This window comes from Balaenoptera musculus, chromosome 19 (genome assembly GCF_009873245.2).
Source record: "Balaenoptera musculus isolate JJ_BM4_2016_0621 chromosome 19, mBalMus1.pri.v3, whole genome shotgun sequence".
NCBI lineage: Eukaryota > Metazoa > Chordata > Mammalia > Artiodactyla > Balaenopteridae > Balaenoptera > Balaenoptera musculus.
Genome location: NC_045803.1, coordinates 45,863,490 through 45,886,826, shown reverse-complemented (window position 1 = coordinate 45,886,826; position 23,337 = coordinate 45,863,490). Strand labels below are relative to the sequence as shown.

General features: G+C 41.1%; 1 protein-coding gene across 6 annotated transcripts in view; it reads left to right on the top strand.

Annotated features, from left to right (window-relative positions):
* Window positions 1-1,924: 1,924 nt before the first annotated feature.
* IST1 (IST1 factor associated with ESCRT-III) overlaps window positions 1,925-23,337 on the top strand; it is a 36,588-nt gene continuing 15,175 nt past the window's right edge. The window contains exons 1-2 of one of the 6 annotated variants that reach the window (XM_036833541.1): window positions 1,930-2,192; window positions 8,677-8,721. The gene's annotated coding sequence lies outside the window, so the exon portion shown is untranslated. Of the gene's footprint in view, window positions 2,193-8,676; window positions 8,722-8,779; window positions 8,802-18,995; window positions 19,077-23,337 lie in introns of those variants that run through there. The other 5 variants (XM_036833540.1, XM_036833544.1, XM_036833543.1 and 2 more) reach the window with 5 other exon arrangements.

The window sequence follows — 23,337 nt, the reverse complement described above, 5'->3', positions numbered from 1 at the left end:
AATTAATTTATTTTTGGCTGCGTTGGGTCTTCATTGCAGCACACGGGCTTTCTCTAGTTGTGGCATGTGGTGGGGGGGGCTACTTTTCGTTGTGGTGGCTTCTCTTGTTGCAGAGCACGGGCTCTAGGTGCACAGGCTTCAGTAGTTGTGGCACGCGGGCTCAGTAGTTGTGGCGCACGGGCTTAGTTGCTCCGTGGCATGCGGGCTTTTCCCGGACCAGGGCTCGAACCCCTGTCCCCTAGCATTGGCAGGCGGATTCTTAACCATTGCGCCACCAGGGAAGCCCAAGAAGAGATTCTTTTTAAATTGTTTAAGAAATGCATACTGGGAGGGACTTCCCTGGTGGCTCAGTGGTTAAGAATCCGCCTGCCAACGCTAGGGGACAGGGGTTCGAGCCCTGGTCCGGGAAGAGCCCGCATGCCACGGAGCAACTAAGCCCGTGCGCCACAACTACTGAGCCCGCGTGCCACAACTACTGAAGCCTGTGCACCTAGAGCCCGTACTCTGCAACAAGAGAAGCCACCGCAACGAGAAGCCCAGGCACCACAACGAAAAGTAGCCCCCCCACCACATGCCACAATTAGAGAAAGCCCGTGTGCTGCAATGAAGACCCAACGCAGCCAAAAATAAATAAATAAACAAAATAAATTCATAAAAAAAAAAAGGACCTCTTCTTACAAAATCTCAGTGCTATTTTCATGCTTAAGAAAGTAACAATTCTTTGGTTAGTTGGTACCATATAATACCTGGTCCATCATCTAATTTTCCCAATTGTCTAAAATAATATCTTTATAAAAGACTATGGGGGGACTTCCCTTGCGGTCCAGTGGTTAAGACTCCGAGCTCCCAACGCAGGGGACACGGGTTTCCTCCCTGGTGGGGGAACTAAGATCCCGCTTGCCGCTAGGTGCGGCCAAAAAAAGACTATAAATTGGTTTGAATCAGTATCTAAACAAGGTCCACACAGGTAACATTTGGTTGTTGTGTTTCTAAGGCTCTTTAAATTCGAGCAATTTACTCTCTTTTTTTTTTAAGATGCTATTACTTTATTGCAAAATGGACTCAATTCATATATGCACGCATTTACCAAAAAAAAAAAAAAATCCACCACATATTAAATGAAAAAAGTACAGTGTATTTTGAGGTTCTGAAAGCTGGTTTTAATTTAGAAATACTGCAAGTGGTTATACAGACACATTATTTCTAAATCCATATGACCCTCTTATGGATACACGTAGCTCCATCCTTGTCATATTACCGCATCACAATTTAGCAAACCACAATTTTGGTCTTGGTAGATGCAGCCTGTACAGCAGGGGGCAGGATTACCTCCTTCTGGAAGCCAAGAGCTCAGGAATCCCCTTCCAACGTTAAGCAGAGAGAATGGTTTTCAAGTTGAACACAAAAATAACTAAATGAAAAAGTTTCCTCGGAATCCAGAGATAAAGTAAATTCCAGACAATGTGGTGCTGAGGAAATATCTTAAATAAGTAATACTGTAGATATTCTGATTGCAAGAGCAATCACACTTGGTTTCAAAGCGGGGCAGGAGTATTCAGAGTGGTTAGGAGAGAGGGTGGGTGGCCTAAGGGAGGAGTGCTTAGAGTCGGATAAAGAGCGGTGTGTTGCCAGAGAAGGGTGGAATCCTGCTCAGCAGGTCATTTGATGAAAGAAACCGAAACGCAGGAGGAAAGCCTCCATGGCGAGTGGAGTCGAGCGAAGGACAAGAGCAAATCTCAGTAACTCAGGGTGTTTGGGAGGCGGTGCTGAAGCCGATTTTTCCAGAGACTGGAACAACACTAACATGGCACTGCGCGCGGATTCGGAAAACAAGCCTCCTCCGCCAGCCTCCCTGCGCCCGGGTCGACACCAGCTAAATCCAAGCAGCGCCCCAGCAGGTGACTCTGGCTACGTGACGTGTATTCCGCTACCGTCCATTCCTCCGCCGCTGGAAGTAGTCCCCGGCCGCGCTGGCTCCGAAGGGAGCTGGGCGGGGCAGCCCGGACGCCCTCGGGGCGTGAGTCCCGAGCGGAGGGCGCTCAGCCAATCCCTGGAAAGAGGGCGTGGCTAGCTCGGCCCCGCGGATCCCTCCGCCCTGCTCATTGTGCTGAGGACTAGTTAGCCGCCATTTTGGATGCTGAGGTTTCATCTCCAGGTCTGTCTCTTCCGTGTTCAGGTCCGGATTCGGTCAGGTGAGTGTGGCTTCTTCAGCGTCAAGGATCTTTGTTTTCCTCCTCACACTGCGCTCCGGATTTAGTAGTCCCTAGCCCGGGATTCAGAGGACCCTGAGGTGGCAGCTGAGGAGAAAGAGAAGGATCCTGGATGTGAGGGTCAGGCTGGAGGTCGGGCCGGAAGGGCTGCGGCGCAGAAGGCCGCCCAAGGCCGGGCCCGGGGGCGTGGCAGGGCCGCGGTAAACTTGGAGACCGTTGGGCCCGAATACTTGACGCCGCCAAACTTTCTTGTTGTCCTCCCTGCTCCGAGGCGTCACTTCCCCGGGGCGGAAACGCCGCGGCTTGGGCTTCGGCACCCAACGGGCACAGGGTCGGGCCGGCGCTCTCGGAGACTCCCTTACCCAGTCCCTTCTGGCCCAGGGAGGCTTCGGTAAGGTTGTGTCCCCGGTGCCTGCGGGAGTCTGTGAGCCTCCGAGCCCGGCAGCCTCCCCCCGGGCGGGGCGGCCTCCTGGGAAGGTACCTGGGGGCCCCGGAAGAAACTGAGTTTTTCTTTAGCGGAAACAAAAAGCGACCTCTGACCCCCTTTCGGAGACCCTTGCCTGTCTGATGAGCAATCTTGTGAGGAGCCTGTAGCCCTGTCCTTGCCCCCTTCCTCTTCTGTTCTCGTCGCTCCTCTTGCGCGGTGCTGGAGGTGAGAGGACTTGAAACTCGACCTGTATAAAGTTTTACCAGGATCGGGACCGAAGAGCGTCCGGTTTAATGATTAGGTAATGGGAGAGACAGCCACTTCCACTCTCTGAAGTAGTAAGATTGAAATTAAGAGCTGGTCATAGTTTTTCTATTATGCTTGCGTATTCATTATTTTTTAACTTTTTATTACGAACATTGCAAACAGACAAAGGTAAAGACTAATGAATTCCCTCCTAATCCAGCTTCAACAACGATCAGTTCATGTCCAATCTTGTTTCGTTTATACCCCCGTTGTGTATTTATTTAATAAAGTAATGGTTGATATATATATGTTTCCTCCACCTCCCCCCTTCCCCCCTTTGACTCCTTTACCTACGGAGAAATTTCCACGGGAAATTTTGTTTTTACAACTTCCTTAGAACCTCATCTTCTGGGATAGGAGGACTTAGTAATATCCTTTTATTAGAGGATAAAAGATTGTTTTGAAACCTCAATGTTAGTATTACTTTTTTTTTTTTTAATTTATTTTTGGCTGTTGGATCTTCGTTGCTGTGTGCGGGCTTTCTCTAGTTGCAGCGAGCAGGGGCTACTCTTCATTGTGGTGCGCGGGCTTCTCATTGCGGTGGCTTCTCGTTGCGGAGGCTTCTCGTTGCGGAGCACGGGCTCTAGGCGCATGGGCTTCAGTAGTTGTGGCACTTGGGCTCAGTAGTTGTGGTTCGCGGGCTCTAGAGCGCAGGTTCAGTAGCTGTGGCGCACGGGCTTAGTTGCTCCGCGGCATGTGGGATCTTCCTGGACCAGGGCTCGAACCCGTGTCCCCTGCATTGGCAGGCGGATTCTTAACCACAGCGCCACCAGGGAAGCCCAGTATTACATTTTAAAGCCACCCAGTTTCTCAAGTTTTCTCGTTTTTAAGGTAGTGTTATTGTTCTGTCCAAATTGTTTTCCTTCTCCCTCTCTTCCTGTGCCTCTGGCTTCTCAGTGATAGGAGTTCCAGAATCCCCAACTCTAGTCTACTTAGTTTAAGCTCTCATTCCTTTAAAATCAGAATCAAGTCCCAATGATGTGTAGTCTCTTTTGACTTAAAAATAAAACTAGAAAAATAAAATAGAAAAGAGTGCAGTCTAATGAAGTAATTTAAAATACAGGAAAAGTAGTATGCACATGAATACTAATTTCATCATTATTTTATATGGCAAATATAAAAAGGTTGGGGAATGAATTAAAAATGATTACTCAGTGTGGTATTAGGCAGCCATTAAAATAAGGTTCTAAAGGCTGTAGCAGATATGCTGTTAAGTGATAAAAGGATTCACTAGTGATCAGAGTCCATCATTACAACTTTGTAAAAATATGCCTTAAGAGAAACTCTTGGTAAAAGTATACCCGAAGAATTTTTTAATGTTACTTTTATTGAGAAACAAGATAAAGATCCTTTTATAATGCCTACACATTTCAGTATCTATAGCTCCTTCCAGAAAATCTTGATGGTCTCTGAATTCTGAAGCCTGTACTTTTCTTGTGAGTTGTACATGATGCTACTAGTTTTGTGGTCCTTTATTTTATTAGATTTTCAATCTTGATTAGTTTGGTCACTGGAGATTTGATTATAGTGTGAAAATATGTAAACTTGGCATTCTGTAAATGAAATGGTTTTAAGAATTGGGCTATATTATCTTGGAAATGCCTTCTAGCTTGCTTGTACTTTTATGTCACATCTTCATGTCCGCAATACCTAAATCATACCTAAATCTGTTTACATCACTTATTTTATAAGAAAGAAGTATTCAGGATAAATAAAACAATACATTTCAAATACAGAAGTTTTCCTATGTACTACAAACTATCATTCTATCCACTGTTGACTCTGTTGCCTCCCTTCACAGCTTGGTTCTTTTGGAGCTACAAGACTCTAAAGTTGGTTTCTTAGGACATGAGGGTCTGTTCTGCTATTTCTAGCTAAAGTTTTCAGGATTAGTGCCTCTGGGCAGCTTCACTAATTTGGGTAGCTGTTCTGAGCTGCAGCAGTCTTTCCCTTCTCCCCCCAAGTAACATGAGGAATGAGCCAATCCATGGTTTTACATTTTCCCTTATTCAGGATGGAGAGATTATCCAGTTTTAAAAGGCTCCGGGAGCTGAGTGATAAAAGAGGGACTAGATCAGTTTGTTGTTCCAATGTTAAGGTCTGGGGTAAAGTGAGGGATCGGAAAGAGCCAAGAAGGGAACATGAGGTTGCTGACCAGTGTGTGACATAATGGTGTTACACTAATAAAAATAGTAGTTAGAATACTGAGAACTAGATTTGCAATCACTGGTTCATAATCCTTTTATAAGGTTTATGTTATAGTTGTTTATGTATCTTATAGTTGTTTTTGTGTCAGTTGTCCCCATTAGATTGTGAACTCCTTGAAACACCAGGGTCACATCTTACTTAAATGTCTCTTGTCTCTGTTGGCTTAGCACAGTACTTGATAGAATAGCACTCAACAAATGTTTGGTGAGTGGATGAATGACAGTAAAAATGTTGAGGCACAAAATGATCTCGGAATAACCTCTAAATCAGAAGAGAATTTTAAATTAGGTATTGGACGATATTAGTATGTGGTAATGTGTATATGTTTGTTTTATGTGTATAAGTGTTTGTATATGTATAAAACAGTAACTGTTGACCAGAATAGTTTATTAACTTTTAGGTTATTCCTAAAATTAATATTCCTAATCATGCAAGATACAAAGTTTACGGTAGTTAGCTTTGGAAACACAGGTTCAAATCCTGAAATGTGGGAATTCCCTGGAGGTCCAGTGATAAGGACTTGGCACTTTCACTGCTGGGGCCCAGGTTCCGTCCCTGGTCAGGGAACTAAGATCCCTGCAAGCTGTGCTGCATGGCCCCCCCCCCCAAAAAAAATCCTGAAATGGTAATTAAATTGATCTTTTGTATTAGATAAGTTTTGGGTCTAATGATTTTTAAAATATATTGGTAATTATTTAGGACCTGTGCCCCCTGCATTGGAAGCATGGAGTCTTAACCACTGGGCAACCAGGGAAGTCCAGGAATCTAATTTCTGAAAGCTGAAAATCCTCAGAACTCAAGTTGACAAAGTGTTTTGGCAAATTATTTTCCTTTCCTTAAATCTAAAACAAAACTAGATTCTGTAAGTTTGTGAAATTCAAAAAAACAATGTTATTTTTAGTTAAATTTCCACTAATTAACATAATGAATGAGTGACAGCTTTGTACTAAGTACTGTAATGCAGTGTGAGAATAACAGTGGAACCTCAGAAATAGTGTTTGCCTTGAAGAAGAGCTATACTGATTATATACAGTTGAAATCCTCCAATGAGGTCAAAACAGTTAATCAAAAAAGTTAAAGCAGGGGAAAAGAGATACAAAGCATACCTTTAACTTTTTATTTTAACCTAAGACACATACAAAATTCCATTTAATAATGGAGCGTAACCTTTAAAAATTGTGAATCACTGTATTGTATAACAATCAATATTATAACTTATGTAATATTGTACATCAGCTATTCAGTTTTTAAGTTTTATTTATCAGCTGATCTTTAGATTATTAGACTTTTTCTTTGAGTATGGGTCTTTTTTTTTTTTTTTTTTTTAATTTCTGGCTGCGTTGGATCTTCGTTGTTGCGCTCGGGCCTTCTCTAGTTGGCGGCGAGCGGGGGCCACTCCTCGTTGCGGTGCGCGGGCTTCTCATTGCGGTGGCTTCTCTTGTTGCGGAGCACCGGCTCTAGGCGGGCGGGCTTCAGTAGTTGTACCATGCAAGCTCAGTAGTTGTGGCTCGCAGGCTCTAGAGCGCAGGCTCAGTAGTTGTGGTGCACAGGTCCAGTTGCTCCATGGCATGTGGGATCTTCCCGGACCAGGGCTCGAACCCGTGTCTCCTGCATTGGCAGGTGGATTCTTAACCACTGCATCACCAGAGAAGCCCAGAGTATGGGTCTGTTGACTAGAGTATATTTTATTTTACTTTATTTTATTTATTTTTTTGGCCGCACCCCTTGGCTTGTGGGATCTCAGTTCCCCAACCAGGCATCAAACCTGGGCCACAGCAGTGAAAGTCCGGAATCCTAACCACTGGACCACCAGGGAACTCCCTAGAGTTTTCTTTCTTTCTTTTTTTTTTTAAATTTATTTATTTAATTTATTTTTGGCTGTGTCATGTCTTAGTTGCAGCAGGCAGGATCTTTGTTGAGGCATTTGGGATCTTTTGTTGCAGTGCGCAGGCTTCTCTCTAGTTGCGATGTGCTGGTTTTCTCTTCTCTAGTTGTGGCCCGCAGGTTCCATAGAGTGTGGGGTTCTGTAGTTTGCGGCACACAGGCTCTCTCGTTGAGGCATGTGAGCTCAGTAGTTGTGGTGCGCGGGTTTAGTTGCCCCGCGGCATGTGGGATTCTAGTTCCCCGACCAGGGATCGAACCCGCGTCCTCTGCATTGGAAGGTGGATTCTTCACCACTGGACCACCAGGGAAGTCCCCTAGAGTTTTTTTTTAACTAATGTTTATATGGTGCTTATTGTGTACGTATGTTCTAGGCACTGTTCTAAATGCCACAATTTTTTTTTTTTTTTTGGCCATACCGCAAGGCTTGCGGGATATTAGTTCCCCAACCAGGGATTGATCCCAGGCCCTCGCCAGTGAAAGCACGGAGTCCTAACCACTGGACAACCGGGGAATTCCCTAAACTCCACAGATTTTCATTTAATCCTCATACCAGCCTTTTGAGGTGTGAGGGTTCATATAAATATTTGTGCTAATTTTCCTTAAATGTTTGACAGAGAAGCTACCTGGGCCTGGATTTTCTTCTGGAATGGTTCCTAATTTTTTTTTTTTTTAAATTAATTTATTTATTTATGGCTGTGTTGGGTCTTCATCATTGGGTCTTCGTTGCTGCACGCAGGCCCTCCAGTTGCGGCGAGCAGGGGCCACTCCTTGCTGCAGTGCGCGGGCCTCTCATCACAGCGGCCTGTCATTGCTCTAGGCGCACGGGCTTCAGTAGTTGTGGCACGTGGGCTCAGCAACCATAGCTCGTGGGCTCTAGAGTGCAGGCTCAGCAGTTGTGGCGCAGGGGCCCAGTTGCTCCGCGGCACGTGGGATCCCCCCAGACCCGGGATCAAACCCGTGTCCCCTGCACCGGCAGGCAGACTCCTAACCACTGCGCCACCAGGGAAGTCCCGGTTCCTAATTTTATATTCAATTTTTGTAATGTTTAGGGGCAATTACATTTTCGATTTCTTTGTGTAAGTTTTTTTTTTTTTTAATTGAAGTATAGTTGATTTACAGTGTTGTGTTAGCTTTGGGTGTACAGCAAAGTGATTAAGTTATACATGTATATCTCTTCTTTTTCAGATTTTTTTCCGTTATAGGTTATTACAAGATGTTGAATATAGTTTCTCTTTGTGTCAATTTTGGTAAATTGCGTTTCTAACAGATTTGTCCATTTTGTCTCATGGTTGAATTTATAGGTGTAGATTAGTAATAATGTTCCCTTCTAATATTTGTAGGATCTGTAATGATATCCGTCTCTTTTCGTACTGACACTGGTAATTTGTGTCTCCTCTCTCTCTCTCTCTCTCCCTCCCCCTCTCTCCCTCCTTCCTTCCTCTTTTCAAAAGAACCTGCATTTGGTTTTATTGATTTTCCTCTTTTCTGTTTCATTGGTTTTTGCCTTGTTTTTATTGTTTCCTTCTGCTTACTTTGGGTTAGTTTTGCTCTTTTTATCGTTACTTGTGGTGGAAGCTTAGATTACTAATTTGAGACCTACCTTCTTTTTTAATATAAATTTATTTATTTATTTATTTTCAGCTGCGTTGGGTATTCATCGCTGCGCTCGGACTTTCTCTGGTTGCGGTGAGCAGGGGCTACTCTTCGTTGCCCTGCGCGGGCTTCTCATTGTGGTGGCTTCTCTTGTTGCGGAGCACGGGCTCTAGGTGCGCAGGCTTCAGTAGTCGTGGCACGCGGGCTCTAGAGTGCAGGCTCAGTAGTTGCTCCGTGGCATGTGGGATCTTCCCGGACCAGGGCTCGAACCCGTGTTCCTGCATTGGCAGGTGAATTCTTAATCACTGCACCGCCAGGGAAGTCCCGAGACTTTTCTTCTTTCCTAATGTAAACATTTAGAGTTGTAAATTTTGCCCTAAGCACTGCTTTAGCTTCAACCACAAATTTGGTGTTATATTTTAACTTTCATTTTCTTGCAGTTTAAACCTTTAAAAATAATTTCCACTTAAAGCTTCCTCTTTAACATGGATTATTTAGAAGTAATGGTGTTTAATTTCCAAGTGTTTGGAGATTTTGTTATCTTTCTTGTTACTGATTTTTGGTTAATTTCCATTGCAGTTAAAGAATATACTTTGGGTGACTTAAGTTCTGTTTAATTTGTTAAGGTTTGTTTTGTACCTCAGGATACGGTCTATATTCATGAACGTTCCCTGTGCTTTGCTGTGTTGACTGGCGTGTTCTATATAAATGTCAGTAAGATACAATTGGTGTTCACTTCTTCTATATCCTAATATTCTGTCTACTAGTTTGATGAATTACAGAGGGAAGTACAGTTAAAGTCTCCAACTACAATTAGGGATTTGTTTCTTTGTCCTGTCCTGTCTTCTTGTATTTTGAAGCTCCGTTGTTCTGTGAATTCACTATTAGTATTGTTACATTTTCTTCGTGAATTCACCCTTTAATGATTATATAATATTCCTTTGTATCCCTGGCTATTCTTGCTGAAGTCTACTTTGTTTAACAATATAGCCCCTTCAGCTTTTTTTTTTAAGTTGAGATATAATTGATGTATAACATTTTATTAGTTTCAGGTGTACAACATGATTTGATATTTGTATGTATTGTGAAATGATCACAACAGTAAGTCTAGTTAACATCTATCACCATACCGAGTTACAATTCTTTCTCTTTTGATGAGAACTTTTAAGATTTATTCTCTTGGGACTTCCCTTGCAGTCCAGTGGTTAAGACTCTATGCTTCCACTGCAGGAAGCGTGGGTTCAATTCCTGGTCAGGGAACTAAGATCCCATATCCCACATGCCATGCGGCACAGCCAGAAAATTAAAAAATAATAAAAAAAAAGATTTATTTTCTTAGCAACTTTCAAATATGCAATACAGTATTAACCATAGTCACTACACCACATTGTACATTACATCCCATGACTCATTTATTTTATAACTGGAAGTTTGTAACGAAATGGGTAGAGGGGGTCGAAAGGTACAGCTTTCAGCTTTCTTTTGAGTAGTGTTTGCGTGATCTACTTTTTTTCATCCTTTACTTTTTTTTTTTTAACATCTTTATTGGAGTATAATTGCTTTACAATGGTGTGTCAGTTTCTGCTTTATAACAAAGTGAATCAGTTATACATATACATATGTTCCCATATCTCTTCCCTCTTGCGTCTCCCTCCCTCCCACCCTCCCTATCCCACCCCTCTAGGTGGTCACAAAGCACCGAGCTGATCTCCCTGTGCTATGTGGCTGCTTCCCACTAGCTATCTATTTTACATTTGGTAGTGTATATATGTCCGTGCCACTCTCTCACCCTGTCACATCTTACCCTTCCCCCTCCCCGTATCCTCAAGTCCATTCTCTAGTAGGTCTGTGTCTTTATTCCCATCTTGCCACTAGGTTCTTCCTGACTTTTTTTTCCCCCTTAGATTCCATATGTATGTGTTAGCGTACTGTATTTGTTTTTCTTTTTCTGACTTATTTCACTCTGTATGACAGACTCTAACTCCATTCACCTCACTACAAATACCTCCATTTTGTTTCTTTTTTTGGCTGAGTAATATTCCATTGTATATATGTGCCACATCTTCTTTATCCATTCATCCGATGATGGCCACTTAGGTTGCTTCCATGTCCTGGCTATTGTAAATAGAGCTGCAATGAGCGTTTTGTTACATGACTCTTTTTGAATTATGGTTTTCTCAGGGTATATGCCCAGTAGTGGGATTGCTGGGTTGTATGGTAGTTCTATTTTTAGTTTTTTAAGGAACCTCCATACTGTTCTCCATAGTGGCTGTATCAATTTACATTCCCACCAGCAGTGCAAGAGTGTTCCCTTTTCTCCACACCCTCTCCAGCATTTATTGTTTCTAGATTTTTTGATGATGGTCATTCTGACTGGTATGAGATGATATCTCATTGTAGTTTTGATTTGCATTTCTCTAATGATTAATGATGTTGAGCATTCTTTCATGTGTTTGTTGGCAATCTGTATATCTTCTTTGGAGAAATGTCTTTTTAGGTCTTCTGCCCATTTTTGGATTGGGTTGTTTGTTTTTTTGTTATTGAGCTGCATGAGCTGCTTGTAAATCTTGGAGATTAATCCTTTGTCAGTTGCTTCATTTGCAAATATTTTCTCCCATTCTGAGGGTTGTCCTTTGGTCTTGTTTATGGTTTCCTTTGCTGTGCAAAAGCTTTTAAGTTTCATTAGGTCCCATTTGTTTATTTTTGTTTTTATTTCCATTTCTCTAGGAGGTGGGTCAAAAAGGATCTTGCTGGGATTTATGTCATAGAGTGTTCCGCCTATGTTTTCCTCTAAGAGTTTGATAGTGTCTGGCCTTACATTTAGGTCTTTAATCCATTTTGAGTTTATTTTTGTGTATGGTGTTAGGGAGTGTTCTAATTTCATACTTTTACATGTACCTGTCCAGTTTTCCCAGCACCACTTATTGAAGAGGCTGTCTTTTCTCCACTGTATATGCTTGCCTCCTTTATCAAAGATAAGGTGACCATATGTGCGTGGGTTTACCTCTGGACTTTCTATCCTGTTCCATTGATCTATGTTTCTGTTTTTGTGCCAGTACCAAACTGTCTTGATTACTGTAGCTTTGTAATGTAGTCTGAAGTCAGGGAGCCTGATGCCTCCAGGTCCATTTTTTGTTCTCAAGATTGCTTTGGCTATTCAGGGTCTTCTGTGTTTCCATACAAATTGTGAAATTTTTTGTTCTAGTTCTGTGAAAAATGCCATTGGTAGTTTGATAGGGATTGCATTGAATCTGTAGATTGCTTTGGGTAGTAGAGTCATTTTCACAATGTTGATTCTTCCAATCCAAGAACATGGTATATCTCTATCTATTTGTATCATCTTTAATTTCTTTCATCAGTGTTTTATGATTTTCTGCATACAGGTCTTTTGTCTCCTTAGGTAGGTTTATTCCTAGATATTTTATTCTTTTTGTTGCAATGGTAAATGGGAGTGTTAATTTCACTTTCAGATTTTTCGTCATTAGTGTATAGGAATGCAAGAGATTTCTGTGCATTAATTTTGTATCCTGCTACTTTACCAAATTCATTGATTAGCTCTAGTAGTTTTCTGGTAGCATTTTTAGGATTCTCTATGTATAGTATCATGTCATCTGCAAACAGTGACAGCTTTACTTCTTTGTTTCCAATTTGGATTCCTTTTATTTCTTTTTCTTCTCTGATTGCTGTGGCTAACACTTCCAAAACTATGTTGAATAATAGTGGTGAGAGTGGGCAACCTTGTCTTGTTCCTGATCTTAGTGGAAATGGTTTCAGTTTTTCACCATTGAGGACAGTGTTGGCTGTGGGTTTGTCATATATGGCCTTTATTATGTTGAGGAAAGTTCCCTCTATGCCTACTTTCTGCAGGGATTTTATCATAAATGGGTGCTGAATTTTGTCGAAAGCTTTCTTTGCATCTATTGAGATGATCATATGGTTTTTCTCCTTCAATTTGTTAATATGGTGTATCACGTTGATTGATTTGCATATACTGAAGAATCCTTGCATTACTGGAATAAACCCCACTTGATCATGGTGTATGATCCTTTTAATGTGCTGTTGGATTCTGTTTGCTAGTATTTTGTTGAGGATTTTTGCATCTATGTTCATCAGTGATATTGGTCTGTAGTTTTCTTTCTTTGTGACATCTTTATCTGGTCTTGGTATCAGGGTGATGGTGGCCTCGTAGAATGAGTTGGGGAGTGTTCCTCCCTCTGCAATATTTTGAAAGAGTTTGAGAAGGATGGGTGTTAGCTCTTCTCTAAATGTTTGATAGAATTCGCCTGTGAAGCCATCTGGTCCTGGGCTTTTGTTTGTTGCAAGATTTTTAATCACAGTTTCAATTTCATTACTTGTGATTGGTCTGTTCATATTTTCTATTTCTTCCTGGTTCAGTCTCGGCAGGTTGTGCATTTCTAAGAATTTGTCCATTTCTTCCAGGTTGTCCATTTTATTGGCATAGAGTTGCTTGTAGTAATCTCTCATGATCGTTTGTATTTCTGCAGTGTCAGTGGTTACTTCTTTTTCATTTCTAATTCTATTGATTTGAGTCTTCTCCCTTTTTCTCTTGATGAGTCTGGCTAATGGTTTATCAATTTTGTTTATCTTCTCAAAGAACCAGCTTTTAGTTTTATTGATCTTTGCTATTGTTTCCTTCATTTATTTTTGATCTGATCTTTATGATTTCTTTCCTTCTGCTAGCTTTGGGGTTTTTTTGTTCTTCTGTCTCTAATTGCTTTAGGTGCAAGATTAGGTTGTTTATTCGAGGTGTTTCCTGTTTCTTGATGTAGGCTTGTATTGCTATAAACTTCCCTCTTAGAACTGCTTTTGCTGCATCCCATCGGTTTTGGGTCATCGTGTCTCCATTGTCATTTGTTTCTAGGTATTTTTTGATTTCCCCTTTGATTTCTTCAGTGATCACTTCGTTATTAAGTAGTGTATTGTGTAGCCTCCATGTGTTTGTATTTTTTACAGATCTTTTCCTGTAATTGATATCTAGTCTCATAAGGTTGTGGTCAGAAAAGATACTTGATACGATTTCAATTTTCTTAAATTTACCAAGGCTTGATGTGTGACCCAAGATATGATCTATCCTGGAGAATGTTCCATGAGCACTTGAGAAAAATGTGTATTCTGTTGTTTTTGGGTGGAATGTTCTATAAATATCAATTAAATCCATCTTGTTTAATGTATATATTTTTTAAAAATTTTATTTATTTATTTTTATTTTTGGCTGTGTTGGGTCTTCGTTTCTGTGCGAGGGCTTTCTCCAGTTGCGGCGAGCGGGGGCCACTCTTCATCGCGGTGCGTGGGCCTCTCACTGTCGCAGCTTCTCCCGTTGCGGAGCACAGGCTCCAGACACGCAGGCTCAGTAGTTGTGGCTCATGGGCTTAGTTGCTCTGCGGCATGTGGGATCTTCCCAGACCAGGGCTCGAACCCGTGTCCCCTGCATTGGCAGGCAGATTCCTAACCACTGCGCCACCAGGGAAGCCCTAATGTATCATTTAAAGCTTGTGTTTCCTTATTTATTTTCATTTTGGATGATCTGTCCTTTGGTGAAAGTGGAGTGTTAAAGTCCCCTACTATGATTGTGTTACTGTCGATTTCCCCTTTTATGGCTGTTAGTATTTGTCTTATGTTTTGAGGTGCTCCTATGTTGGGTGCATAAATACTTACAATTGTTATACCTTCTTCTTGGATCGATCCCTTGATCGTTATATAGTGTCCTTCTTTGTTTCTTGTAATAGTCTTTATTTTAAAGTCTATTTTGTCTGATACGAGAATTGCTACTCCAGGTTTCTTTTGATTTCCATTTGCATGGAATATTTTTTTCCATCCCCTCACTTTCAGTCTGTATGTGTTCCTAGGTGTGAAGTGGGTCTCTTGTAGACAGCATATATACGGGTCTTGTTTTTGTATCCGTTCAGCCAGTTTGTGTCTTTTGGTGGGAGCATTTAATCCATTTACATTCAAGGTAATTATCGATATGTATGTTCCTATTCCCATTTTCTTAAATGTTTTGGGTTTGTTATTGTAGGTGTTTTCCTTTTCTTGTGTTTCTTGCCTAGAGAAGTTCCTTTAGCATTTGTTGTAAAGCTGGTTTGGTGGTGCTGAACTCTCTCAGCTTTTGCTTGTCTGTAAAGGTTTTAATTTCTCCATCAAATCTGAATGAGATCAGTGCTGGGTAGAGTAATCTTGGTTTTAGGTTTTTCTCCTTCGTCACTTTAAATATGTCCTGCCACTCCCTTCTGGCTTGCAGAGTTTCTGCTCAAAGATCAGCTGTTAACTTTATGGGGATTCCCTTATGTGTTGTTATTTTTCCCTTGCTGCTTTTAATATTTGTTCTTTGTATTTAATTTTTGATAGTTTGATTAATATGTGTCTTGGCGTGTTTCTCCTTGGATTTATCCTGTATGGGACTGTCTGTGCTTCCAGGACCTGATTAACTATTTCCTTTCCCATATTAGGGAAGTTTTCAACTATAATCTCTTCAAATATTTTCTCAGTCCCTTTCTTTTTCTCTTCTTCTCCTGGGACCCCTGTAATTCGAATGTTGGTGTGTTTAATGTTGTCCCAGAGGTCTCTGAGACTGTCCTCAGTTCTTTTCATTCTTTTTTCTTTATTCTGCTCTGCAGTAGTTATTTCCACTATTTTATCTTCCAGGTCACTTATCCGTTCTTCTGCCTCAGTTATTCTGCTATTGATCCCTTCTAGAGTATTTTTAATTTCATTTATTGTGTTTTTCATTGTTGCTTGGTTCCTCTTTAGTTCTTCTACGTCCTTGTTAAATGTTTCTTGTATTTTGTCTATTGTATTTCCAAGATTTTGGATCATCTTTACTATCATTATTCTGAATTCTTTTTCAGGTAGACTGCCTATTTCTTCTTCATTTGTTAGGTCTGGTGTGTTTTGACCCTGCTCCTTCATCTGCTGTGTGTTTTTCTGTCTTCTCATTTTGCTTATCTCACTGTGTTTGTGGTCTCCTTTTCACAGGCTGCAGGTTCGTAGTTCCCGTTGTTTTTGGTATCTGTCCCCAGTGGCTAAGGTTGGTTCAGTGGGTTGTGTAGGCTTCCTGGTGGAGAGGACTAGTGCGTGTGTTCTGGTGGATGAGGCTGGATCTTGTCTTTCTGGTGGGCACGTCCACGTCTGGTGGTGTGTTTTGGGGTGTCTGTGGCCTTATTATGATTTTAGGCAGCCTCTCTGCTAATGGATGGGGCTGTGTTCCTGTCTTGCTAGTTGTTTGGCATAGGGTGTCCAGCACTGTAGCTTGCTGGCCGTTGAGTGAAGCTGGGTCTTGACGTTGAGATGGAGATCTCTGAGAGATTTTCGCCATTTGGTATTACGTGGAGCTGGGAGGTCTCTTGTGGACTAGTGTCTTGAAGTTGGCTCTCCCACCTCTGAGGCACAGCCCTGATGCCTGGCTGGAGCACCAAGAGCCTTTCATCCACAGGGCTCAGAATAAAAGGGAGAAAAAATAGAAAGAAAAAGGATAAAATAAAATAAAATAAAATAAAGCTATTATAATAAAAAATAAAAAAATTAAGAAAAAATTTTTTTTAAGTTTTTAAAATAAATTTATTAATTTTTTAAAATACACAAATTAAGAAAATTTATTAAAAAAATTTTTAAGTTTTTGAAATAAGAGAAAAATTATTAAAAATTTATTAAAAAAATTTTTTTAAATTTTTTAAAATAAAAAATAAGAAAATTATTAAGAAAAAATTTATTACGAAAAAAAATTTTTTAAGTTAAAAAAAACAAAAAAAAACGGACGGACCGAACCCTAGGACTAATGGTGAAAGCAAAGCTATACAGACAAAATCTCACCCAGAAGCATACACATATGCACTCACAAAAAGAGGAAAAGGGGAAAAATTAATATATCCTGCTCCCAAAGTTCACCTCCTGAATTTGGGATGATTCGTTGTCTATTCAGGTATTCAACAGATGCAGGTACATCAAGTTGTTTGTGGAGCTTTAATCTGCTGCTCCTGAGGCTGCTGGGAGAAATTTCCCTTTCTCTTCTTTGTTCGTACAGCTCCCGGGGTTCAGCTTTGGATTTGGACCCGCCTCTGCGTGTAGGTCTCCTGAGGGCGTCTGTTCTTTGCTCACACAGGACGGGGATAAAGGAGCAGCTGCTTCGGGGGCTGTGGTTCACTCGGGCCGGAGGGAGGGAGGGAGGGGTATGGATGCGGGGCGAGCCTGTGGCGGCAGCGGCCGGCATGACGTTGCAGCAGCCTGAGGCGCGCCGCGGGTTCTCCTGGGGCAGTTTTCCCTGGATCACAGGACCCTGGCAGTGGCGGGCTGCACAGGCTCCCGGGAGGGGCGGTGTGGATAGTGACCTGCGCTCGCACACAGGCTTCTTGGTGGCGGCAGCAGCAGCCTTAGCGTCTCATGCCCGTCTCTGGGGTCCTTGCTGATAGCCGCGGCTCGCGCCCGTCTCTGGAGCTCGTTTAGGCGGCGCTCTGAATCCCCTTTCCTTGTGCACCGTGAAACAAAGAAGCAAGAAAAAGTGTCTTGCCTCTTTGGCAGCTACAGACTTTTTCCCGGACTTTCTCCCGGCTAGCTGTGGTGCGCTAACCCCTTCAGGCTGTGTTCACAAAGCCAACCCCAGTCCTCTCCCTGGGATCCAATGGAAGCCCAAGCCTCGCCTCCCAGCCCCCGCCCGCCCTGGCGGGTGAGCAGACAAGCCTCTCGGGCTGGTGAGTGCTGATCGGCACCGATCCTCTGTGCGGGGATCTCTCCGCTTTGCCCTCCGCACCCCTGTGGCTGTGCTCTCTTCCGTGGCTCCGAAGCTTCCCCCCTCTGCCACCCACAGTCTCCGCCCGCAAAGGGGCTTCCTAGTGCGTGGAAACCTTTCCTCCTTCACGGCTCCCTCCCACTGGTGCAGGTCCCGTCCCTATTCTTTTGTCTCTGTTATTTCTTTTTTCTTTTGCCCTACCCAAGTACGTGGGGAGTTTCTTGCTTTTTGGGAGGTCTGACGTCTTCTGCCAGCGTTCAGTGGGTGTTCTGTAGGAGCAGTTCCACGTGTAGATGTATTTCTAATGTTTCTGTGGGAAGGAAGGTGATCTCCGCGTCTTACTCTTCCGCCATCTTCTCATCCTTTACTTTTAACCTACCTACGTTATTGTATTGATGTGAGTTTCTTCTTGGCAGTATATAGTTGGATCATTTTTTGAACCATTCTAGAAAGTCTAGTTAACATCTGTCACCATACATAGTTACAATTCTCTGTGTTTTGTGTTTAGATCATTTTTATTTAATTATGTAATCATTAGTATATTTGATTTTAGGTCTACCAATTTATTATTTGTTTTCTGTTTTTCATTTCTGTTTCTGCTTTCCTGCCTTCTTTTGGGTTATTTGAACACTTTAGTATCAAATTTAAAATCTGTCAAGTTTTTTAGTCTATTTTTTGATACAGTATGTTTTACTGGTCACTCTAGAGATTACAGTGGCTGTACATAACTTTTCACAATCTACTTAGAATCAGTATTTTATTACTTATTGTGGAATATAGAAACATATAGGTCCCTTTGCCCTGTCCCCCTTTATACTATTATGTTGTGGTTTTCTTATGTATTACATCTACATACACTGATAAAAACCCCATCAGACAGTGTTATTAGTTTTGCTTTTAACTGTCAAATACAAATTTTTTTTTTTTGGCCATGCCACTTGGCATGTAGGATCCCCAACCAGGGATCGAACCCACGCCCCCTGCAGTGGAAGTGCGGAATCCCAACCACTGGACCACCAGGGAAGTGTCCCTCAAATACGTTTTAGGAGACTCCAGAGAAGAACCATCTATTATATTTACCCAGATATTTGCCATTTCTGTAATATAAGATATAAATATTTGCTATTTCTTCCTTTTTTTAGTTTTCCAAGTTTTCTTATTAACTTTCCCTCATGTGAGAATGACTTATTTCACCTTTATTTCTGAAGGATATTGTCTCTGGATATAGAATTCTGGGTTGACAGTTCTTTTCTTTTGGCACTTTTTGGCCTCCATTGTTTCTGATGTGAAATCTATTATTTGAATAGGTCATCTATAGGTAACGTGTTTTTCTCTGACTGCTTTCAGTATTTAAAAAAATTTGTCTTTAGTGTTCAATTTGATTAAGATGAGTCCGGGCATACATTTCTTTGGAGCTCTCTGAGCTCTTTCAGTCTGTAGATCTATGTCTTTTGCTAAATTGGGGGAGTTTTCAGCCAGTATTTTTTCAAAAGTTTTTTGGTACCAAACTGTTTCTCCCATCCTTCTGGGATTCTGACAATGCAAACATTAGATCCTTTGCTGTTTGTCCTACAGATATCTGAGGCTTTGATCACTTTTTTCAATGTTTTTTATCTCTGTTTTTCAGATTGGTTATGTAGTATTGACCTATCTTGAAGTGTATTGGCTTTTTCTGCTGTCATTTTCTTTCTGCTCTCCAGCTCATACAGTAAGTTTCTTACTCTTGATGTATTTTTCATTTCTAAAGTTTGTTTCCTCGGGAATTCCCTGGTGGTCCAGTGGTTAGGACTCATGGCTTTCACTGCTGGGGCTGGGTTCCACGCAGCCAAAAAAAAAGTTTGTTTCCTCTTTATGTCTTTTGTTTCTTTACTGAGACTTTCTATTATTCATTTCAAGAGTATTTGGCCTTACCTGTTGCAACTTTAAAAAAAATTTTTTTTTTATTGAAGTGTAGTTGAATTGCTGCAACATTTTTATAGTAGCTACTTTAAAGTTTTGTCAGTTCCAACGTCTGTATAATCTCAGCATTGATGTATGTTGTCTTTTCAGTGAGTTGACTTTCCTCGTTTGGTGTATTTCACCCACTCTGTCCACACCAGGGGTCCCCTTTCTGGTCTCTCAAGGCAGGACTAGAGAGCTTCTCTTGATATTCTTCTTTTCTCTATGAGTGCTCACTTCTGGGTTTCAGGCTGCCTTGCATCTAGGCCAGTGAATATAAGAGGAAAAAAAGTGATAAACTCACTGCCACTTTATTGGCATGTCAAATTCTGGTCTCCATCCAGCTTCTATTATTTACTTTTCAGAACCTTCAAAGAGCTGCTCCATACATGCTCTTCAGGATTTATAGCTTCATTCAGTGAAAGGAATACTGAACCTAGAACCCTGTTCTTTACTTCTGTTTTTTAACGACTATTCATGTTGTTCTAAGTATAGCTAGTTCATTAATTCTGATTTCTGGATAGTATTCTGTCATGTTTCTGTTACATTTTATCTGTCTTCTTGTAATGGACACTTAGCATTCCTCCACCTCCTTACTACCACAGAATCTGTATACATGTGTCTTCATGGTCTTCTGCACAGATTTCTTTCGGGGTATGATAGACTAATACTGCTAGAATATTGATAGATGAATAGAGTATTATTTAACCTTCAATGGAAGAAACTAATGTGCTACAACATGGACTATTGGAGTGTACTAATATTAGTACTCCATTGTGTGTGTATATATACACACATGTATATACATTTTGTTTATCCATTCATCTGTCAATGGACAGATTGTTTCCACTGCTTGGCTATAGTGAATAATGCTGCTATGAACATGGGTGTGCAGATTATGTTACTTTTAAGAAGTAAGATTTGCAAGAGATGTCTTGAGGATTAATCTCAGTTGTCTATGCCTTTTTGCCTATTTCATATAATTCAGTACAATGGGATATTTAGTGTCCTGCAGAATCATAGGGTTGAAAGGGACTTTAGAGATTATACTGTAAGAACTGAAATTATATTCACTATACTGTACTTATTATTGTAGAAAGGCCATTTAGCTTCAATTTTCTAGCTTGGTTAACTGAAGTCTTAGTACGGTGTAAACCTGAGGTTGCTTTGGTAGATGTAGGTTCTGGCTTCTTTGGTCTTGTGGAAAAATAATAGTCTTTGGGCTGGATACCTCCTGTTTCCTCCTTCAGAGCCACATACCATCCTTTTCTCTCTGATCTACATCCCTGGAGGCTCATTCACGTGTACCGTGTATGTGGGCCCCTTTGCTTTCTGGCTTCCAGTTGTAGGGTAGATGGATCGGCAGGAGGAATGAGGGCTAGGTATTTATTCCCCTGCTGCTTCCCTTCCAGGTTGCTGCAAGTGATCTGCATACCTCTGCCTGATTCCTGTCTGGTGGCCCTTTCCATATAGCTGCCCTCTCCAGGTTCTACTTCCTCATCTTGCCCCTTCAGGCCTAGATGTGTTAATGGTTCTGGGGCAATTCACTGTCCTTTGTTGGTTTCTCTAAATCTTACCCACACCTTTGTAAGTAGTTTCTCTTTTTAAAAATATTTATTTATTTATTTGGCTGCACTGGGTCTTAGTTGTGGCATGTGGGATCTTCGTTGCGGCGTGTGTGATCTTTAGTTGGGGCATGCGGACTCTTAGTTGCAGCATGAATGCAGGATCTAGTTCCCCGACCAGGGATTGAACCTGGGCCCCCTGCGTTGGGAGCTCAGAGTCTTAACCCCTGGACCACCAGGGAAGTCCTGTAAGTAGTCTCTTTATTAAAGTCTCCTCGCATTACCCAGGTGTGGATACTGTGTTTCCAGCTGGCACCGTGATTGTTAGACTCCTTTAAAGGAGCCCTGTGATTTTACTTACTTTTTGTAAATTTGAACAAATACTATTACTGAATCGTAAGATTAGTAATTTAGGTTTATTTTTATCTGCTTTCTACAGTAAGTTTACAGTAGGGTTTTGAGGGGAGAGAAACTCCCCCACACATTCCCAGCCAAAAGATTAACAGTGAAATAGAGACCTCACTTCAGTATTTTCAACTTCCTTCACAGAGTTCGATTTATATTTGCAGCATAAAATATTTTTAAGCTCCTCTTTCAGAGAATTTTAGCACTTTTCTTCTTCAGAGTCCCTATTCTTATGATTGTTTGGGTTCCTTTCTTTTCCAAGCTGTTTCAGTATGGTCCCAAACTAGCATTTGTGGATGCTGACCCCTTTTAGGCAAATATGTGAAATAGAGATGTCTTTACACCCTCCAGAGTTTCTTCATGTTGCTAAAGCTACCCCCTTATAACCTGTCTCTTCCATTAACACTTTTGTGTCTTTCAGTGTCTAGCCACTTTAGATACCTATTCTGATAAGTTGTTCTTAATGTTTACTGATGAATTAACATTTTGCTTTTCTAAGGAGGCAAATGAATTTATTTATATTATTCTTTGTCTTTTGATAGAAATTCTAAATTATATACTTTCTGAGGTAGATTTCGTTTTTAGTGTTAGGTTTAATGTTAGTCCAAATTCCTTGGATTTGAAAAGAGTTTTACATATAGGAAAAACTAAATCTGTTTTTGTTGTTTTAGTCTAGCCTTTGTCTTTACATATGTGTTTTTTTTTTAAACTCAGAGTTTGGAGTCATCCTGCATATATAGTCATGCTTTTTAAACTAATATCATTAATAAATATGTTAATAAATGCTTTTTATTTATTTATTTGGCTGCATTTGGTCTTCGTTGCTGTGTGCGGGCTTTCTCTAGTTGCAGCGAGTGGGGGTTACTCTTCGTTGTGGTGTGCAGGCTTCTCATTGCAGTGGCTTCTCTTGTTGCAGAGCACAGGCTCTAGGCTTGCAGGCTTCAGTATTTGCAGCACGTGGGCTCAGTAGTTGCGGCACACAGGCCCTAGAGCACGTGGGCTTCAGTAGTTGCGGCGCACGGGCTCAGTAGTTGCCGTACGTGGGCTCTAGAGCACAGGCTCAGCAGTTGTGGTGCACAGCCTTAGTTGCTCCGTGGCATGTGGGATCTTCCTGGACCAGGGATTGAACCCATGTCCCCTGAATTGGCAGGCGGATTCTTAACCACTGCGCCAGCAGGGTAGTCCCAGTAAATGCTTTTTAAAAAATATTTTAGTGGCTACTTAAAATTCCATCATAAGTATATATAATTTGTTTAACTAGTAAGAACAGTATTTCATTATTCATATGGTTCATTATTTCAATTTTTTGGTCTTAAAATGTGCTGATAAATATTTTTGTATAAAATTCTGTGCATGAAGCGCTGATTATTTCCTTAGGTTAAGTTTCTAGGAGTAGAATTACTCGGTCAAAATGTATATGTTTTTAAGCCTCCTGAAAATATTTAAAGTACAGATGTGACTAAAATTTTGTTTGCAAGTATTGATGGCATCTGATGATTATAGACTACTTAAGAACCACTGAGAAATCTTGACGTTTTTCTGTCATAACTTATAACTGTATCAGACCCCCAGTATTGTTATCTTTTATCTATGAGACAGTATCCACTGAAGAATTCAAATCCCATAATAATAAACTCCAGAGAACCATTATTTCTTTGTGGCCCTTACTGCAGTTGTTATTTTAGTTACTGATGTGATAAGTTTCTCTAACGAGACTATAAACTTCCATAAGGGCAGTAACCATGTCTGTTTTTCCTTACCAATATTATCTCCAGGGCCTGTCACAGCATAGTAGGCATTCAATAAATATTTGTTGAAGGGGGTTAAAAATATATATTGTATCACAATTGTTAGTACCAAAAATGATGTAGTAGTGTATGATTAGGATTGTTCAATTGGATTTTGAATTCAGATGCACTTAGGTTTTATTCTTAGCTCTACCACGTAGTTGCTGGCTGATCTTGGGCAAGTGCCTGGTAGAGTAAATGTTAGTGCTAGTTACTGTTTTCCTGGCTGTTTTTCTAATTCCCATCTATCTCTGGTTATGAATGCCTTCAGAAC